Source organism: Numenius arquata, chromosome 11 (genome assembly GCF_964106895.1).
Source record: "Numenius arquata chromosome 11, bNumArq3.hap1.1, whole genome shotgun sequence".
Lineage (NCBI taxonomy): Eukaryota > Metazoa > Chordata > Aves > Charadriiformes > Scolopacidae > Numenius > Numenius arquata.
This window is the reverse complement of record NC_133586.1, coordinates 8,587,561-8,605,339: the sequence shown is the minus strand read 5'-3', so window position 1 is coordinate 8,605,339 and position 17,779 is coordinate 8,587,561. Positions and strand designations below refer to the sequence as shown.

Below are 17,779 nucleotides of genomic sequence, written 5' to 3'. Positions count from 1 at the left end.
CACACAGCAGGAGACTTGCAGTCAGAGCCAGGATGGAGTCACTGGAGCATTTTGGGATGGTGTTGTCTGCAAAGCTGCTGCATGCACATGGGGTTTAGATACTTCGGCTTTGCTCCCCATGGAGGAAAACGCTGCAGGAGATCTGAGCTCCTTGTGATGCGGCTTTCTGGGTGCCTCAGATCCCCAAGATGTGAGTGGGAAGTTGGGGTGCCAGGTACCAGCCTAAGGCAGGGGAGTGCAGCGCTTCCTGACATCTCTCTGCAGGCCCCAAGCTTGGAGGAGCTCCTCAACCATTATAGTGGTTTGGGGTTTGGTTTACAGACGTGCTGGCCCTGACCCACCACGGACCACACATGTCCTCTAGAAAGGCACCAACTGGTGTCATCTGTGGCTTAGCACTGCCTGGAAGGCGGTTGCCAGAAGACTTGCAAGAAAAGTGAGGGGATGCTCTGGGATGGCTGATTCAGGCATTAATATTAACTGCTCACACTGCTGGTGATGCTCTGCAACAGACCTGGGCTTGACCCAGCTGGGTGTTTCCTTCAGACCTTTCTCCTGCAGCCAAACATCCTTTCCCCCTTTCCCCACCCCCCCTCCTTTTTTTTTTTTTTTTTGGATTGGTTTTTCTTCTGTATCTTGTGTCTGAGGCCAGTTGTGTATTTACACTGGGCTTAAGATAGTGCTGTGCTCTGACTTTGGGAGGAGGAGATGTGTACGGTGGCAGCACAGGGATGCTAACAGCAGTGGGGAAGGCAGGGGGCAGCGGAGGAGAGCAGAGGCAGATTTTTCAAAATCCATATAAATAGCAAAAATAAATTTCCAGCAAACCCTTCCAGTCCTGCAGTATTAAGAAAGTGAAGCACTAGAGGATAAGGAAAGCATGAGCAATAACAGCAGGGATTTAGAAAGAATAAATCTTGCCAGACAAACCTGATTGCTTTTTCTTTTTGATGGAATCGCAAAATTAGTGGCTGAGCAGAACGTGGAAATCCTAATATATTTGGATTTAGCAAAGCATTTGATATAGTGTCTCGCCAAATCTTACTCTTAAAATTAGTTCAGTTTGCCTTGGATATGACGCTGCCAAATGGACTGAAAACTGGCTTAGGGCCCTAAGCAAATAGCGATGGTCTGTGTTTGGGGAGCAGGGGAGCTACAGGAGCAGAGCTATGAACTGTTTTTTCTTATAAAAAAACCACCCCCAAAATGACAGAAACCCCTCAAAATAATGATTATAAAACCCCAAGAACGTGGCCTCAATTTGAGGCACCATATTACAGGAATATTGACAAACTGGAGAGAGTTTGGAGGCAAACAAGGGGAGGAAAAGACTTCGGAGGGGTCAGATTACCCTTGGAGTGAGGTGGGGGCTGAGAAAGTCCCAGGGCTGGAGGCATTTTATGGAGGAGCAGGTGGTGGCCCGTGGGGCCGGGATGAATATTTGGACTGTCGTTGGGACCTGGCAGGGAGCACCTCAGCGCCTTCGCCCCCGCGCAGCGGAGAATCGCTAAGCTGCCCATTTCACGGCCCTTTCCAGATATTATCGAATAAGCAGGGGAAAATATTCACCGTGACTGTCAGAAAGAACATCCCTGACTGGGGGAGCTGGGCACGTTTCCTTGGGGAAAATTTTGAGTCTCGGAGCAAGCACAAGGAGATGGCCCTGGACAATTTGGGTCAGTGGATGGGGGTTTTCCTGGGTCATGGGCTTGGATGGGAAGCCAAGAAGCGGTTGTAGCTGCCTTGAGGTGCTGCGTCCTGCAATATCTGTCTGCATCCCACAGGCATTTATTTATCATCAGGGAAAAAGTTGCGAAGCTGCTGGTGGCAGCTGGCATGCGGGCATGTCCCCAAGGGGAGGATGGCCGAGTCCCTGCATGTTTAAAGGGCTTGTGGAGAGGTGATGGCACCCTGGTCACCTTGCAGAGGTAGGAAAAGATAACTTGATGCCCCTCATAGGATTTTATACGAGGGATTAGTCCCTGGCTGTAGAGGTCAGGAAGGATGAGGTCTTCCAGCAAGTTCATCCATGAAAGGCGTCTGGCCTTTGGAGTCCTTTGGCACTTGTTTGGGACCTGGAAGAGATGCTGAGTTTGTGGAGGCTCTTTGTGTAACTGTAATGTTTCCATGAGGTGAGGAAATATATGTGTCCGTCAGCAATGGCTCTTTCTGATCAGTTGGGTGCTACAGGTGCCATCACCCCTGCTGCGAGTGGGATGGCTTAAATGAGCCAGGCCTTTCTGCTTGCCTTTTAAAGCTATTCTGTACCTTTTGACACAATGCAAAGAAACTTTCATTACAGGAAAGGCAGCTTGGGTGAGGGGGTGTGGCTTTGCGTAGGGAGCAGCTACCTTGCACCATTGAGCCAGCGTGGTGGGGCAGGAGTTAGCTGGGCTGAACTAGAGTTAGGGGGAAAGCTGTGGAGCAGAGCTGGGAAGGGCTCCTGCAAGATGGGGTGGCCTTGTGTTGGTGTTCTGGTCTCCCTGAGGGAGCACAGGGCTTCTTCAACTTCACCATGATCCATCAAGTGCCCCCCTGGCCTTTGCATTGCTCCCTGCCCGAGGCTGAGCCTGCTGGGGGTCGGTGGGATGGGGCTGAACCAGGCAAGGTTTGGGAGGTATTTTTAGCTGTTCTAATTGTGGCACATAAATGCCATTCTTCCTTGTTGGGATTGAGCTACAGCTAAATCACAACTAGTTCTAATGATGATAATTACCGGATTTCAATATTTATAGAAACGGGCGCTTCCTTCATATCAGCGGCTGCCGCTGTGCTCTCACCTTCACAGATCGAAACCGTGGCTCGTTATCGCTGCAGCTATTTATTTACTTGCACATTTTTAACCCACAGATGGCAACGTATGAGAGATCTGAAATGATATGGGCCCGCCAGGCATGTTGTAGTCTTTGGGCAGAAGCTGTGGGATGAATAGGGAAGCCTCTCCCAAGGACCTGCTGGTTGGATTCTTGCTTTTTGGGCACCCTTTGAGAGATGTTCTCAGGTTTGCGAGCTTGCTTGTGTCTGCCAGGGCTTAGCCCCCAAAGGGTGGAGGTGGCTCTGCATATTTTTGCATGTGTTAGCACGGTGGATCTCTGCCTCTGATTGCCGTGTGTGCCGAAACACGCACACGCTGTAACTGGGACAGAGCTTAAAGGTGAGACGACACAGACAGCTCGAGTTCTCTAACGCTGGACTTGGAGGAGCTTGTGGAAAAGCAGTCTGGGAAGTTCCTGCCTACAGCAACAGCTTCTGCATATCTTGATTTAGTAGTATCCCTCTCCAGACTGGTACTGCAGAAGGGTGGGCACCTCTTGGAGCGTGTGTGTGGCATGTGTGCCTGTCCCCCAAGCCTGGGGGTGCAGACTCTCCTGGGCTGTATCAAACCACCCCCATTGAATTGATCCCAGCCTATGGATCCTCACCAGCCTCCAGACCTGTGCGCCCATCGGGTCTGAGACTCCCTCCTTGTGCAAGGTGTAGAAAAGATTCACTTGAATTCAATTTGCTATCTCTCCAGTGCCACATAAGCTGTATTGATAAATTAATCTTATATTGTTGTGACTAAACAGCCCTGCAATTTTTTACACTGTGCAGTCTAATCTGTCTTGACAGCTGTATCATTAGTTTATATTTGTTGTAATCTTATTCGCTGTGTTGGCTGTGGGGAGTTTGCATCTGAGGTGCTGTGCTGCTATGCAGGCACTGGGCACAGCTGGTGGCTCTCTGCTGGGCATCTCGGGGTGCAACCAGGGTGTACCCAGGCATCCATCTCAGTGCCCTCCCCAGGAGCCAGCCCCGAAACACTGCTCTGCTGCCTGGTAGAAACATCTGTGTTGGAGCAGCATCCCCAGGGTTGACCCGGCTTTGCGAAAGCATCCTTGCAGCTGAGGTTTTGATGGGGACCCCCAGGTTGGGGTAAAAATGATGAAAATATGGATGTTGGGAGATTTGCATCTTAAGGAACCCTGAAAGGTTTGCTATACGATGAGGGATAAGCTGTTTTCTCCGCCTGTGCCTTGGTTTTCCATGGTACGGGATGGACCCTGCTCCGTCGCTGCGGTTGCCTTTTGGCCATGGCAAGGAAAGGATCTTGAGCCTGGGTTTGCTTTCCCTGGTCTGAGCGGGGCCAATTCAGGCATCTCTGTTGCTTTTGCAGAGAGACACTTTGCCTTGCAGGCAGTTTTACATCCAGCTGCTTTCAAAAACAGCTCCCCAAAACAGTGGAACAAAATGTTGTGGGGTGGTGCAATGAGATTTCTGCCAGCAGGGAGCAAAAGAGACTGCGGGTTCCCTGGGTATGAGACGAAATAGTGGGAGTGGGAAGCATTTTGGCTACTACTTTGTGCTTTAGGTCTTGAACTTGTTAAATCTGGATGGGAAAGGACAATCACTGGAGCGAAGGCTCCAGTTCATAGCATCTCTTACCAAGCCTGGATGGCTCAATAACAGCTCAAGCCCATCCTTGACTCTTGAGTGCGTCCTTTTGGGAAAGCATTCAGGATCTGGTCAGACTGAAGATCAGATAGCTCCTGAGGTAGATGTCCCCCTTGCAGTTCAATGATGCAGATTGTTATTTAGACCTTTCATTAGGCTTGTGCCCTAGTGGATTTGTGTAGGGCTGGTGGGGATGATGGCGAAGCTTGTTGGCATCAACATTGAATGCAGGAAAATCCCTGCTATGGGAGACAAATGCTTGGGGCAACATCTGTAGCCTGCTTATTGCTGAGCACACAGTGATGCGTGAAAGGAGTTTCATGCGTCATAGTCCACAATGAGTGCTGACAAGGGTTTGGTGATCACACAGCTCAGAAGCTCATTGCTGTGGGACCAGGATGCATCAGGGTTAAACTGCCATTTGTGAAGTGATCTCAAGTTGGGGATGGCTGGGGACAGCCCTTGCTAGTGGTAGAGACCTGTGTTTGCATCCTGCAGCTGGGAGAGATTCCTGCTGTCATTGCTAGAGGAGCTGCTCTTTGTCATGGGCTACAGCTGGTGCAAGGTGATGGACACTAGCAGCTTGAATACAGCTACTCAGCATGGCCAGAGGCAGGAGGTGTCCATGCTTTTGGCAGGGCATCACGCCCTCCTTCCCTCCCAGCCAGGTGGGATGATTGAGATGGGGATCCCTAGCACATACCCTAAATCCAGAGTTAATGACAGATGTGCTACCTCCGCCAGTGTGGCAGTAGCACCTCCGTGTGTCCTGAGCACTGCTGGCCTGCTGTCCGCTCCCATGGAGAAGTTGTATTTCCAACCTGGCTGGTCTCAGGTGCCTGGGGACCTTGCTCCAAGCTCTAGGGAGATATCCTTTACCTGCAAGGCCCCTGCCAGTGTTTTCAGCAAGGAATCAGCTCATGGTGTAAAATGTGAATGGTCTGCAGCCATGGCTCTCGGATGGGAGGAGGTGACTCAGTGGGTGAAATGGTGTCCGCTGGGGCACATAGCAATAGCGCAACGCGCTGCTCTCTTTGCTGGACAGGAAAGACTCTTACTCTGCTCTCCAACCTTTTTTGCAGCGTTTGAAGGTTGCTGTTTGCAGTCTGCTTGCTTATTAGCTTCCTATTGGAGGTGGGGAGGTGAGTCTACAGAGAAGGGGACAGAAGCCTCAGTAGAGGGGTACCTCAAACCAGTGGCAGGGCCAGTGACAAAGCTCAGTTCTGTTCCTGCTACCCTTATCTGTGGCCACAACCTGCTTGCAGTGGAAATATCACTGGGGCAGACTGTGGCTTTTTGCTGTCTATAACCCTCTTATCCCTTCGCCAGTGTGAGGATGACTCGATTATTATTTTTTTTTTCCTAGTTTATCCCTGGGTGGATTGCAGGTCCCTGCGCTTGACTCCCAGATGGGTTTGTCTCACCCATCGGTGCCAAGCGCTGCTTTAAGCTCAGGGTATTCCCTGTGCAGCTTGCAATAACCTCCAGCGCTGCCTGTTCCTGGGCACTGGTGTCAACTGGGAGCCACAGGGAGTTTTGGCTGGTATTGCTACGCTCCACCCATACTGATGAGACTATTTCCATAGCAACTACAGGCTTTTTCAAAGGGGAGATATGGGAAAAATGTGAAAAACCAAAAACAACCCAGCTGAAAACAGTCTTGACTAGAAGCTGTTGGTCAGTGTGTGGGGGCTCCAGGGGATCATTATTGTCTCTCACCCAGGAGAAGTTCCCTGGCGTGGTGTATTTGTGGGGACTTCATGGCCAGGCATCGTCATCCGAAATATGGAAAGCAGAGCTCGTGCTTGCATCGTGCTGTTGGGAGGGCTGGGATGCCCTTGTGGGGCAGCCGTGCTGGGGCTTTGGGGCTGGGGAAGGGGTAGGAGCATGTGGGGCCTTGCTGCCTGGATGCAGCTTGTGCTGTGGCTCTCAGGGGAGCCGTGGAGGATGCTGTAGCTGCCGATGCACATGGTGATTTCCCAAGCTGGTGGCATTGCTGTGCTCATTGCTGGCAAGGCAATTCCAGCGGTGCTAGGGGTTGTGTCAGCTCAGGTGGGAATTGGAGATGCCATTCATCTGTCCCTGCTTTCCCACAGGGTCCAGAGCACTGGGGGGGAGAGCTGCAGTTCCTGCCCTTGAGCATCTCAGCGCTGCTTTGGCTTTGAGCTCTGCCCTCCCCTCTGGCTTCATCCTGCTTCCTTCTCTGCCTCCTGCCCTCGCTGGGAGCCAGGGAAACATCTAGAAGGGCTGTAAATCATGTGTGTAGGGCAGAAAGCTTTTGGAATGATAGGCACAAGCCTGGGACCGTGACCCTGTATGTGCTGTCCCAGAGGCTGAATCTGAGCCTTGGCATTGCAGCAGGAGAGATTGGAGAGTGGCTTGACCCAGTGCTGTTGGGGGTATCTGTGGTTTGATGGTGGCTTGGGGTTGGAGGCTGCCAGCGGGGCTTTGGGCAGGTCTGCTTGCTGCCTGATGAGCGCAAAAGTGGCTTGTGGGCATCCTGCAAGCTTGGTGCAAGGCTGGCATGGAGAGGCTGTGGGTGAGGGCACATTGGTGGGTTGATACCAACCTTGTGGGTTGTTGACACCTGGTCCCAGCCTTCCTGCTGCAGAAGAGGAGGGGGCACAACGGGCAGCCCTTCTCCATCTCATTGCAATATCCACAGAGGGGGAAGGAGCTGGCGTGCAGGAGGGCTGTCCCCCGCCAGCTGCTGTCCCCGGTAAGCCCCAGCCTGGCACATGGCACAAGGTCTTGGGTCCCAGCTGCTGCAGGCTGTGAGCGAGCCAGCCTTTCCCCCAGACGGCTGCCCAGGGCTGGCAGTAGACAATGTCCGTATTCTTTGTGCAGAACGAGCTTCTCTTTGCTGATAACGCTCTGGGCTCATGTAGTTTGCTCTGAGGTTGGGCTGCTGCTGGGACCCTCCTGGTTCTCCAGCTGCCCAGGAGCAGAAACAAAGTTTGAGTGATTCTTTGCAAAGAAAAAAAAAATAACCCAACAACAACAGAATCTCCCTGGAATGACTTTGTCTATTGATCTTCTTTCTGGGTTTGAAATTGCTCTGTGACCCTAAACATTGCCAAAAAACACGTGTCCCATTAAATACATCTTCAACCCAAGTTGTGAAAGGGTAGGTACTGTCAGGAAGCGCAGCATGGCTTCCTCACTCGCTGCCTCTCCACAATTACAGCTGAGCAGGACCTTTGGATTCCTCAGATGCTCTTGTGAGATTTTATACCTTTCAGTTTAGTGCCAGCCTCCCGGTAAAGCTTCAGAAATAGGAGGCTCGTTTCCAGGAGCACTGGGCTATCAGGCTCATCGTGTCTATGCTCATGTCTTGTACGAGGAGATGTGGCCTTGGTCTGCAGAGAGGGGCACACATAGGCTGCCATGGCCCATCTGGGACTGGGTGTCATTGTTTCTCACCACTGTGGCCTTAAACCTCTGTGCAAGCCCCCAAGCCCTGGTGATGAACATCGTCAAACACTGTGAGGAGAATGAAGTGGGGGGATGTCAGTGCTTGAGTTAATGAGTTGCCATGTGTTGGCCAAGCTGCAGTAACTCAGGCTGTGTGCTCCCGCCTTGCTCTTGGTGTAAAGCAAAACGTATTTGCTTAACAGCCAGCACAGCCCAACAGCAACGTGCTTGGATAGTGTGAGCTCAAGGGTGTCACCCCACCTTTGGCCCTGGTGAAGGAGGAACAAAGTTCCTGGTGTGGGGAACAAAGGGCAGGGACTCGGTGGGGTGGCAGGTTTTGGAGCACTGGCAAGCCCTGTCTGTGAGCGCTGCTCTGTGTCGAGGTGTTGGGGGAGCAGAGGCTTTTTCATAATTCAGTTATGCCTTTATCTAGAGGAATGGCAGACCAAGCTGCAATATGAGATAGAAACTGTACCCAGATTTGCTGTTTGCGTAGCTGGAGCAGCTCAAACACAACAGCCCCGTTAGCGGCATCTCTGGCTGTCAGTGTCTTCTCCTATAATGTTTTTGCAAGGCACTTTTTTTCACATTTATATGAACAAAGTAGAGCTCTGGGAGAGGAGCTTTTAAAGTGTCTGTTCCCTCCCTGCTCTCCTTTCTTCCCTTCCCTGCCTGCTCCTGCCTGTGTCATGTTTATAGGCGCGCTGTTAGCTCTTCCTTTATAGAGCCAGCTGATTTCCCACAAAATATCTGCTATCCAGGGACACCTAGGGCTCCAAGTCACCATGTCTCAATGCGTGCATCCCCTGGTCCTGAGTGATGCTTCTGCTCTTACACTTCTGCAATAAGAGCAAGCCGGTGTGTAGGAAAAGCTTGGGAAGGGGGAAAAAGGGGGAGGTGTTTTTCCTGGCTGGGGGGAAGGAGACGGAGCCCTTCTTGTGGGTGATGGAGGAGCCCCTCCATCACTGCTGGGGAGGGCGGGCAAAGCTGGCTGTGGTTTATTCGCAGTGCAGATACAAGCCGGGGGGGGGGGGTGTGGGGTTGTAGCAGCTAGAGCACAATAAACTCTCTGGAGAGCTTGCAAGGTCCTTTGGCTTTATGAGGAACAGCTGGAGGGCTGGGCAGGCAGACCTAAGGTGCTGTGAAAGTAATGGGGACCCTGGCAAGTCTCTTTGCAGGTCAGAGCCTCTCTGCCTGTGGCTGTCCCGAGCGGAGCGGCTGGGAGCCTGGCCTGTGGCCAGCCCAGCTGGGCATTGCTGCCCGCTTGTTTGAGCTTCATAAACATCTGAGGAGCCAAAACGCTGGAAGATCAAAGTTCAGGCTTCTTGGGAGCCGTTTGGGAAAACAAACGTTTCGTGGGAGCGGGGTCTGAGTCCAAGAAAGATTGGCTCGCCCCTCACTCGGGCAGCGGCTTTCCTGGTGTTCAGGGTGTGTGGGAAAGATGGAAAAGGGATGAGCTGTGGGGGTGGTGGAGCTGCGGGGGAGAAGAGGAGGATGAAGTGGGATGGGGGACTGAGGGAGGGCGCTGGATTCGGACGATATGTAGCCATAACTGCAGAAGCAGAGGGACCTTTTGGCACCCACAGTTTGCAGCTCTGAGCTCTGGTTTCTGTGTCGCTTTTGGGATCCAGGCATGGGAGCAGTGGGAAAGATCTGCCTGAAAATTTGCAGCTATGTTGAAACAGGGGTTGAGATGAAGCTGACGTGGATGTAAAAAGCTCCTGAATTTAGACTCCCGTGGAGGCTGTGGTTTTAGAAAGTGTGCTTGTGGGTTTGCGTGGGTGCGTGGCGGCAGGTCCGGATTAAGGACCGCAGCCCTCTCCCACCGCAGCATTTGTGCAGCCTCATCCCCAGCTCTTGTTGGACTCTTGCTCCTGCATCCTCATTCCCAGTGCCGTATATCACAGTAACAGCTAGTTCGTGGGAGATTTTATTTTCTGCTTTTCCTCCTCCATCCATTTTCCTGTCCTCAAGCACAGCATGAAGTGCAATGCGTGCATGTGGCTGGCAGCATTCCCCTTTGGGTCCTAGCTGAGCTAATATGGTCTATCAGGACATTTTCTTGCCCATCTCCAAAGCCGTGTGCCTTTTTGGGGGGGCTCCTTTCCACCACGTGTTCTTTGGCACCACTCTGTACCAAGAGTTATTCCTGCCAAGCTGAACTCTAGTGATCCCGTACCTTTAGTACATCTCCTTGTCTTGCTAATGTGAGTGTGCACTGTGCTCTCCAGGAGAGAAACGCAGCTGCCTTTGGAGCAGGGCTTGGCAGCTCTGTCTGCCTGTATGAATTTATATTATATATATTTTAATTTCTGAAAAGCCCTGGACCTGTTCAGAGATGGGAGTGTGAGGAAATCTGACCTCCAGTTTGAAGTTGCGGGGAGGGTTTAATAAGGCAGAATATGATTACTGAAGCTGATTTTGACCAGGGTGCTGCTTCCTCTATAAAATGCCGTTTGATCTTTAAAGACCACAAAACGCTGCACATTGCTGGCTCTCGCTGCGTATAAAATCCTATGGATAAAAGCATCCTTTCCTTTGGCACGGCAGGTGCCTGGGCAGCTGCCTAAAAAGGGGGGAGCTCTTTTGGTCTCCTGTGCCCCATAAAGCAAAGGGTGCTGCTGCACCTTGAGGTTTGTACTTGGTGTAAAACTCCCAGGGGAATTTTTTCTGCCCTTGGGTTGCCCTCTGGTCCCAGCTGGCTGCGTGACTGTTTCAGAGATGCGGTGTGATTAGACACAAGCAAGTTGATGTTAGTGGTCCTGAGCAGGACCCTCTGCTCCATGTACCCCACATCCACCTCTAATGGTGGGAAGTACCTCTCTGGGCACAGAGGACTGACTTTGCAGGCTCTGCTGCTGGAGAGTAAAGAAAGAAATGCCTTTTTTGGGAAATATCATCATTATTGAGTCTGTCACCCAGAGAAAAAGGGGAGCAAGCTACTGCTTATGCTACAGACAGGGTGTGAGCTCTTACTCTTGCTGATGTTTCACCCCAAAGTGGTTGCATTCCTATATTTATGTCCATGTCTGCAGGACTAAAACTGCTCATCCCATCTTGTGCTCTCTGACTTCTGGTGGTGTCTGAGACCGTGCAGGGGTCAGGTAGTGATAGGCAATAAATAGCAAAGAGGTGGGGAGAGAGCCTGCAGCAGCTGGGAGGTGCCGAGGTGGTGGTGGGCAGGGAGCTGGGTCTGAGCCAGTAGCCCAGGGGGGTTCAGCCAGTACACAGGGGGTTCAGGGGCACCATCCCTCCAACCCTGCTCCCTGTGCAGGAGATGCTGCAGCCCTTCAGAGTTTCCTCCTGAAACTTTTGCGCTGTTGCTCATCTCTGATAAATGAGGTTTCTTCAGCACTGGGATGATTTTGGATACCTAGTTCTTGCCTGGGACCCCAGGGCTGCTTTCTCCCAGCACTAACTGAGTAATAGTGATGGGATATTGAGGAGGGTATTTATTATGATGGCAGTTGCACTGCTGCCCACAGCACTTCTTCAGCTCTACTGTCCCACTTGCACTTACTTCTTTCTTTCTGAAAGCAAGCGACTGGAAATAACTCTTCCTGCACTGAAAAACCTTGGATGTAGTGTGTGATAACGGGAACATACTGCTTTCCGTGCGCTGCAGCAATCTGTCCAGGCTGGGTCCAGGCAGCCTGCTGTCCTCTAGTAATCCTGACACATTGTCCCCAGAAGGGAAGCTCTCTGCTTCATAAGTCACCAGCCGGAGCTGGTGCGGAATGTGGTGGCTGCCCTGGGGTGAGCTGGAAGCTTGTGGAGATCATAGAAGGAAAATGAGTGAATCCACATGGGCAGAGTAGCACCCTGTGCCTGAGAGGAGCTCGTGTCTTTGGGGACAAAAGGAAATGGTGACGTCCTGGTTGTGTTGGCACTGCTGTCTGTGTTTTAAATGCAAGCACTTTCCTTTGCTCCTTTGGGTACAGCTCCTATGCTCCTGGCATCGTTATGGGTGCCAGGCAGCATCACTTAATTGCAGTGCTTGGGATAACTATGTGTTTCAGCAGAGCTTAAAGCTGTTTCTCAGGGTATCTTCCACAGTAGGGTATCTTTTTATGGCAACCTTGTTAGTGCAGCTGTAGCAGCACTTCTGCACCTAGCAGTTGCTCCTAGCCAGCCTGGAGCCTGGCAGATGATGTTGGGGTGAGCAGGAAGCTGTCTAGGCTCATCCAAAAGGTGTCCTGCAGGGGATTCCTCTCCTCTGGATGCCTTGTGCCCTGTGAGTTGTTTGTGTGTAGCAGGTGGATTTCTCCAAGGAGACCATTGTATTGTTCCCACATCCTCCCTAGCCAGTGAGAGACTGGGACTTTTTCCTTTGCCCAGCCTTTCTGGAAGGGCCTAGTTTGGATCGTTGGGTTGGATGTGGCTGGACCCATGGGATGGGGACAGGATGCATCCCCCTCGCACCCACATATCCCTAGGTGACCTCAGCAAGAGGAGCAGATCTGCTAGTGCAGAAGGAGCTGTGTTGCAGTGGTGTGTTTTATGATCATTACCTTGACGAATCACAATTACACTGTGGGGTTATGCTCATAATTGTTTCTACAAAGCTGGATTTATTTGCCCCCCCTTACCCCCCTTCTCTCACTGACCTCAAATTATCCTTAATGATGCAGAGTTATCCACTGCTGGGTGACTTTTCCATGTGCTTTTGAGAAGGGGAAGCCCATGCTTTAAATGGGGAAAATATTGTCCTCATAAGTCTTACTCAGCTTCGCTTGCCTTTAATGTTTAGTTACCAATTCACTTTTACAACTTCCATATTGAAGGAATCAAGTCCTTTGTGCCTCTGGTTATTAAATGTATGCAATAAGTGCCTTATAATACTGTGAAAGATGGCTCGTTCCTTTATGGCTTCCTCAGCCCTGTGTGGGGTTGTGAGGGATGAATAAAAGGAGCTGGCAGTCCCCACCATGGCTGTGCTTTGCCCTAAGGTGTGGGACCTACCCCAGTGCCACGAGTTTCCCAGCCTCCAGGGCTTCCCATCAACATCTGCAGCACCTCTGCTTGGAGGAGGCAGGTCTTACTGGTCAAGGGTTTTAAGAGATTTCTTCCTTTTATTTTCCGCCTGCAATCAAATTCATATTTGCGTGGTCTGGAGCTGGTGTGCCAGGAGGTTTGTTTGTAATGCTAAACATATCAGGTAATTGTAAGCTAATGCTTCTGTCTGGATTGCAAGGTATAATACACTTGGATGACAAATCAACTTTCCTGTTGCCCTACAACAGAGTGGATTCAAATGCTCTGCTTGGTTTTCCTATATATGTATAAAATTGTGTGTGTCGGGGTGCTGCCTGTTTGCTGGAGTGCAACTTACTGCCCAGCATCCAAACACGAGTGGTGGCACTTGCATGGCATGACTCTAACAGAGACGTTGTCATCTGCTGTGGCAGTGAATGGAGCTGATGGCATCCTGATGAAAAGTCGTTCCCCTCTGATTTGGGATAGATACAGATTTGGGTAGCATGTGTGTATACATGCTATATAATACTTGGCTCTTATCAAGTGCCTTTTTTAGCTATTGACTGCAGTGCTTGAAAAGCTGAGAGTGATTAGATAAATATTATCCTTGTTGTATGAGGAGTGTGAAGGAAGGCCAGATACATTAAGTAGCCTCAAGCTAATCGCTTCGTAAATTGGCATAAGAGGCTGTTTTTCACCTCTGCCTCATGCATGTGGGATGAAATGAACCTGGCTGTGTTTAAATCCCAGTAGATATTCTCATCTCCCTTGCTGCATTGGCCCTGGGCTGGAAAGGGAGCACGTGGAGCTGTGCAGGCTTGCTGTGAGGTCTTGAGAAGGTGACACCAGCCTGTGCTGTCAAACACCTCCTTGCACGGTGTCCTGGGAATGAAAGAAAATGCCATTTCCACAGGGTCAGTGGCTACCGGTCCCCTTCCAGCAAGTGGGGCACTTCTGGAGACCAGATGAAACCTAAACCCTGGCTTGGTGACCATGCAGTCAACAAGATCGCTGATCTGTCTCTATGTGATGCAGGGGCAAAGACACCTGTGTTTCACACAGTGGGAGTGAAACGTGATGCCCGTGAGCTGTGGAGCTGGCAAACAGGACTTCACACTTCACAAGTGCACTGTTATCTGGGACACAGCACCCACGCTGTGGATTAACCGTTTGTCTGACTTCGGTATTCTACAAGGCTTTCAACAAGTTTTAAAGGCATGGCTGTAGGTACTTGGAGGCTGAGATATGATGCAGGATTGGCCTCCGAAAGTTGGCTTACCCTGGAGAAGTAGCTGATTTTCTTGGCAGAGAGATGACTTCATGGTGAGAGGTTAACATGATGCTACATTACATCGTAAGTGGTTTGTTTTTCTGGAGAAGACACAGTATAGCGCCCAGGTGTTGTAGGTGAAGAGCTGGGTAAAGGAGAAGTGGTGGTGGGAGGTGTTGAAAGAGGAGATAACCACGTGGGTTTCTTGGAGGTGATGTTGGCTTCTGCTTTCATTGAGGACACTGGCACAAAAGACAGGAACACGTCCATGACCTTCACTGCTGGCATGATGCTGGGGCTGTGAGAGCATAGACTGGGATGAGGATGGCTGAGGGGAAGAGCTGCAGTAGCAAACCCAAGAGACAGTCTGCAGTGCAAAGTGGGATGAATGTGAATGTGGGTATAACAGGGACATTTGCTGCAATCTAGGGGACGATGTTGGTTGGAAATGACATGGTGGATAGAAGTGCCTGGTGCAGTGCTCGGTTATGGGGTTAAAACAAGCCACCAGCCTGACGGGGCTGTAAAGTGTGATCTCAGGCTGCAAGTCAAGATGTTTCCAGTGTAACTGGGGAGTTGCTTGTGCTGTGATACAAGCAAAACCTCCTGGAGACTGCTCTGTGGTTTTGGTCACCTTATTCAAGAAAAAGGGACCTAAATAGGCTGAATAAAATGGAGAACTGTTTTCTATTATAGTGTCTGTCACAACGGTCCTTCTTGCATAGGTCACCAAGTGTGAGCACCAGTTGTGCTGGGTCTGAAGCCAGAAGCAAAATAACCTCTCCACGAGGACTCTGCCTGAGCAATATATCTGCATCACTTCTGGGATTTGAGTTAGTATCTCTTCAAGGCACTTGAGACAATTTGCCTTGCACTTCACTGCTTGGTAGAGATGCGCTGCCTTAGAAGAGCTGGCCTTGTCTAACTTATAAATGATAGTTGGGTGGGTCTGGCTCTTGCTTCTAAAAGAGGGAGGAGGAAATGCTGGGAAAGGAAAAGAGCTGCTTAAGCAAAGTTTTGACACAAGAGAAAATGGGTATAAAATGCTTGTGGGTAAGAAATGAGAAGCGCAGGGGAGTTCTGGTGCAGCATTTCAGTGTAAGTTGGGAGGGCAAAGCCATAGCTACTCCTAAGGTGGACTTTGATCGGACTGTAAAGGGCATGGTATAAAGCCACTTCTGCTGTGCAAGGAGACCTGGGACCAACAGGACCCTCCAAACAGACAAGAAGTATGAGAAAGAAGCGAGTATTTAAACAAACACCCCCTTCCCTCCACCTTCCTCCTCTAGAAAAATAAAAAAGTGAGCAATCTCATCTGTGCTAGCGATGCATTTCATATGGTCTTGATTACAAGTTGGAAAAGAGTCTAGTTGGATGATGGTGAGCACTTCAGAATTTGTGAAGTATGGTATTGGTCTTGAAGCTATTGCATCTTGCAGAAGAGCAGCTTACCTTAGTAATAACTGAGGAATGCCACAGTTACATATATTCAGAGATGTTTGCAGGGAGGAGGGAGTAACCCACTGACTGTAATTCATACCTCAAAGCTTAATCGCAGAGAGCAGGGCAGGGCTGGGAGCTGTCACATCTGTATTTGGCGTGAACCCAGCACCCGTGTTCCTGCCAGGTTAATGAACCGAGGCAGAGGAGAAGGGAAGGTCTCAGTCTTCGGCAGCAATTGGGAGGATATGAGATTTCTAAGGCAAGCAAAACCCTGGAAGGAAAAGAGGGGGGAACTAGTTGAGATACTGAGGGACATGAAGAGGAACTTGTTTTAGGGGCGGAGTTTCTTTGCTTGGTTGGTTTGCTTTCCTGTGCAAGCACTGCCAATTTTGCAATCACAGCTTGACTCCTTGAGCTTTCAGAATAAGATGCATTTCTCTTTTGTTTTAAAGTGGATTCAGGTGAACCCAGCCAGAGTAAAGCTACACTATTCTTTCCAAAGCACCAGGGAACCAAAGAAAATTATTTTCCTGGTGTACCTTCAGGGTGAACCAAGACTGATTCGCTACTTCTAGGAGCGAGGGTGCAACTCCTGCTAAGCTGAAAAATGAGAGAAAAAAGGGGAAGAGCCATTTCTGGGAGTCCCTGAGAAAGGAAGTGTCTGTGTAGCTTAGAGAACTCCAAGTCCCTTGCTGATCTGTGCTCCTAATTCGAGATAACGCTATTTCCCTGTATTGCACTCTATATAAAGCAGCTGCTGGGTTGGAGGATTACACTATATATAAGTGTGTGTATATGTATTTATTTCCACTGTTGCTTCTCTTGTCTCTCCTTTTATGGGTGTGTGTGTCTATGTTAAATAACATACCAAAGCATATCTGGCTCGGGAAGCTCATGGGCTTTGTTTGGGAGGCTGGAACACAGGTTGTGGAGTTGTGTTTACAGTCTAGTGTAATGTCACTTCTGGGGGGGCTTGGCCATGAGGGGGCTCCCAAGACCCCTGTACCCCAGTGCTGAGTTGTCAGAAAGTCATGTCTGTGCATGTTTCTGGGAACAAGCTTGGGTCTTTTTTTGTCTCTTCTAGAATGCTGCCCACATGGCCTTAAGTGTCAGGTCAAAAATAACCTTGACTTTTTTTAGCAAACACAATCAATAAAACAAGAGCCAATCTGGCCGCTGCTGCCTTCCCAGCTGTGGTTGCTCCATAGCTTCTGGCTTGGGGCTGCTCCATCCCTCCCCTGAAGGTCATTGCTTGGATGCTGTAGCTTCAGCATGCCCTGCTGGTAAACCCACATCATCCCATTCCTACTTTTTCCCATGTTCATTCTTTCTCTTGAAGGACCCTCTCATTTGGGTTGTAGGAGCTGCAGGTGGAAAATGGCTTCAACTTGTGTTTCTATCCTTGCTCAGTCCCCCAGTCTTGTGGGCCAGGACCTGAATTCGAAGCCCTACCCTGTCTCGGCAGGGTTTCAGCGAGCCGTCGGATCTCATGACTGACGCCTCCCAGTCTGTGTTTTCTTCTGCAAGTGTTCACAGGGAATACGAAATGGCTGTAAGAATGTCCTGTTTCTCATTCTGTCTGGGATGCAGGCGATCCAAGCTGATGAGTGGGTCATTGAGGATGAACCGTAACTTACACTGTCATGCAGCAGCCAGTTGGGAGTTTACGCTGTGTCCTTACGCTAACCCCTCGGGGTGTGCAGGCAATTACGGAACATGTGGAAAGCAGAGGTGACTCTTGTGGGTCTCTGCTTTTCTTGGATCTGGATGGTGAAAGTAGAGAAATATGTTTAGGTTTAGTCCAGGCTTTGTATTTTTCTTTCTTGAACAGGGTGGTGTTTGGGAGATAACTCAATTAGGTCCGTATATTTTTGTCACGCTAATTCATCTGTTCTTGTGCAAGCACAAGGCGTAGCGAGTGCTGGAGGAGAAACGTGTGGCCCCTGGGACTGCTCTGGAAGTGGTCAAAGATCCCTCTTCAGCTTGCTTACCCGCTGGACCACCACATGAGGTCCTACAACCTTCTTGCATAGGATCGTAGAATCATGGGATGGTTCTCAGTGTTGGCCTGTCAATCCAACCCTGCATCACTTGGAAATGTTTCCCCTCTCCAGGGCCAAGTCCAAAGCCAACTATTGCATCAAGGCAGATGTGAGCTTGAGTGCACGTGTTCTTAAACTTCGAGGTTGGGTTTCTTTCACATATTGTCTAAGGGGACTGGCCAGATGTTTTTCCCTCTCT

General features: G+C 50.3%; 1 protein-coding gene across 6 annotated transcripts in view; it reads left to right on the top strand.

Moving 5' to 3' along the window:
* Positions 1–17,779, top strand: part of NTRK3 (neurotrophic receptor tyrosine kinase 3) — a 216,316-nt gene that overhangs the window by 15,024 nt on the left and 183,513 nt on the right. The gene's annotated exons all lie outside the window — the stretch shown is intronic.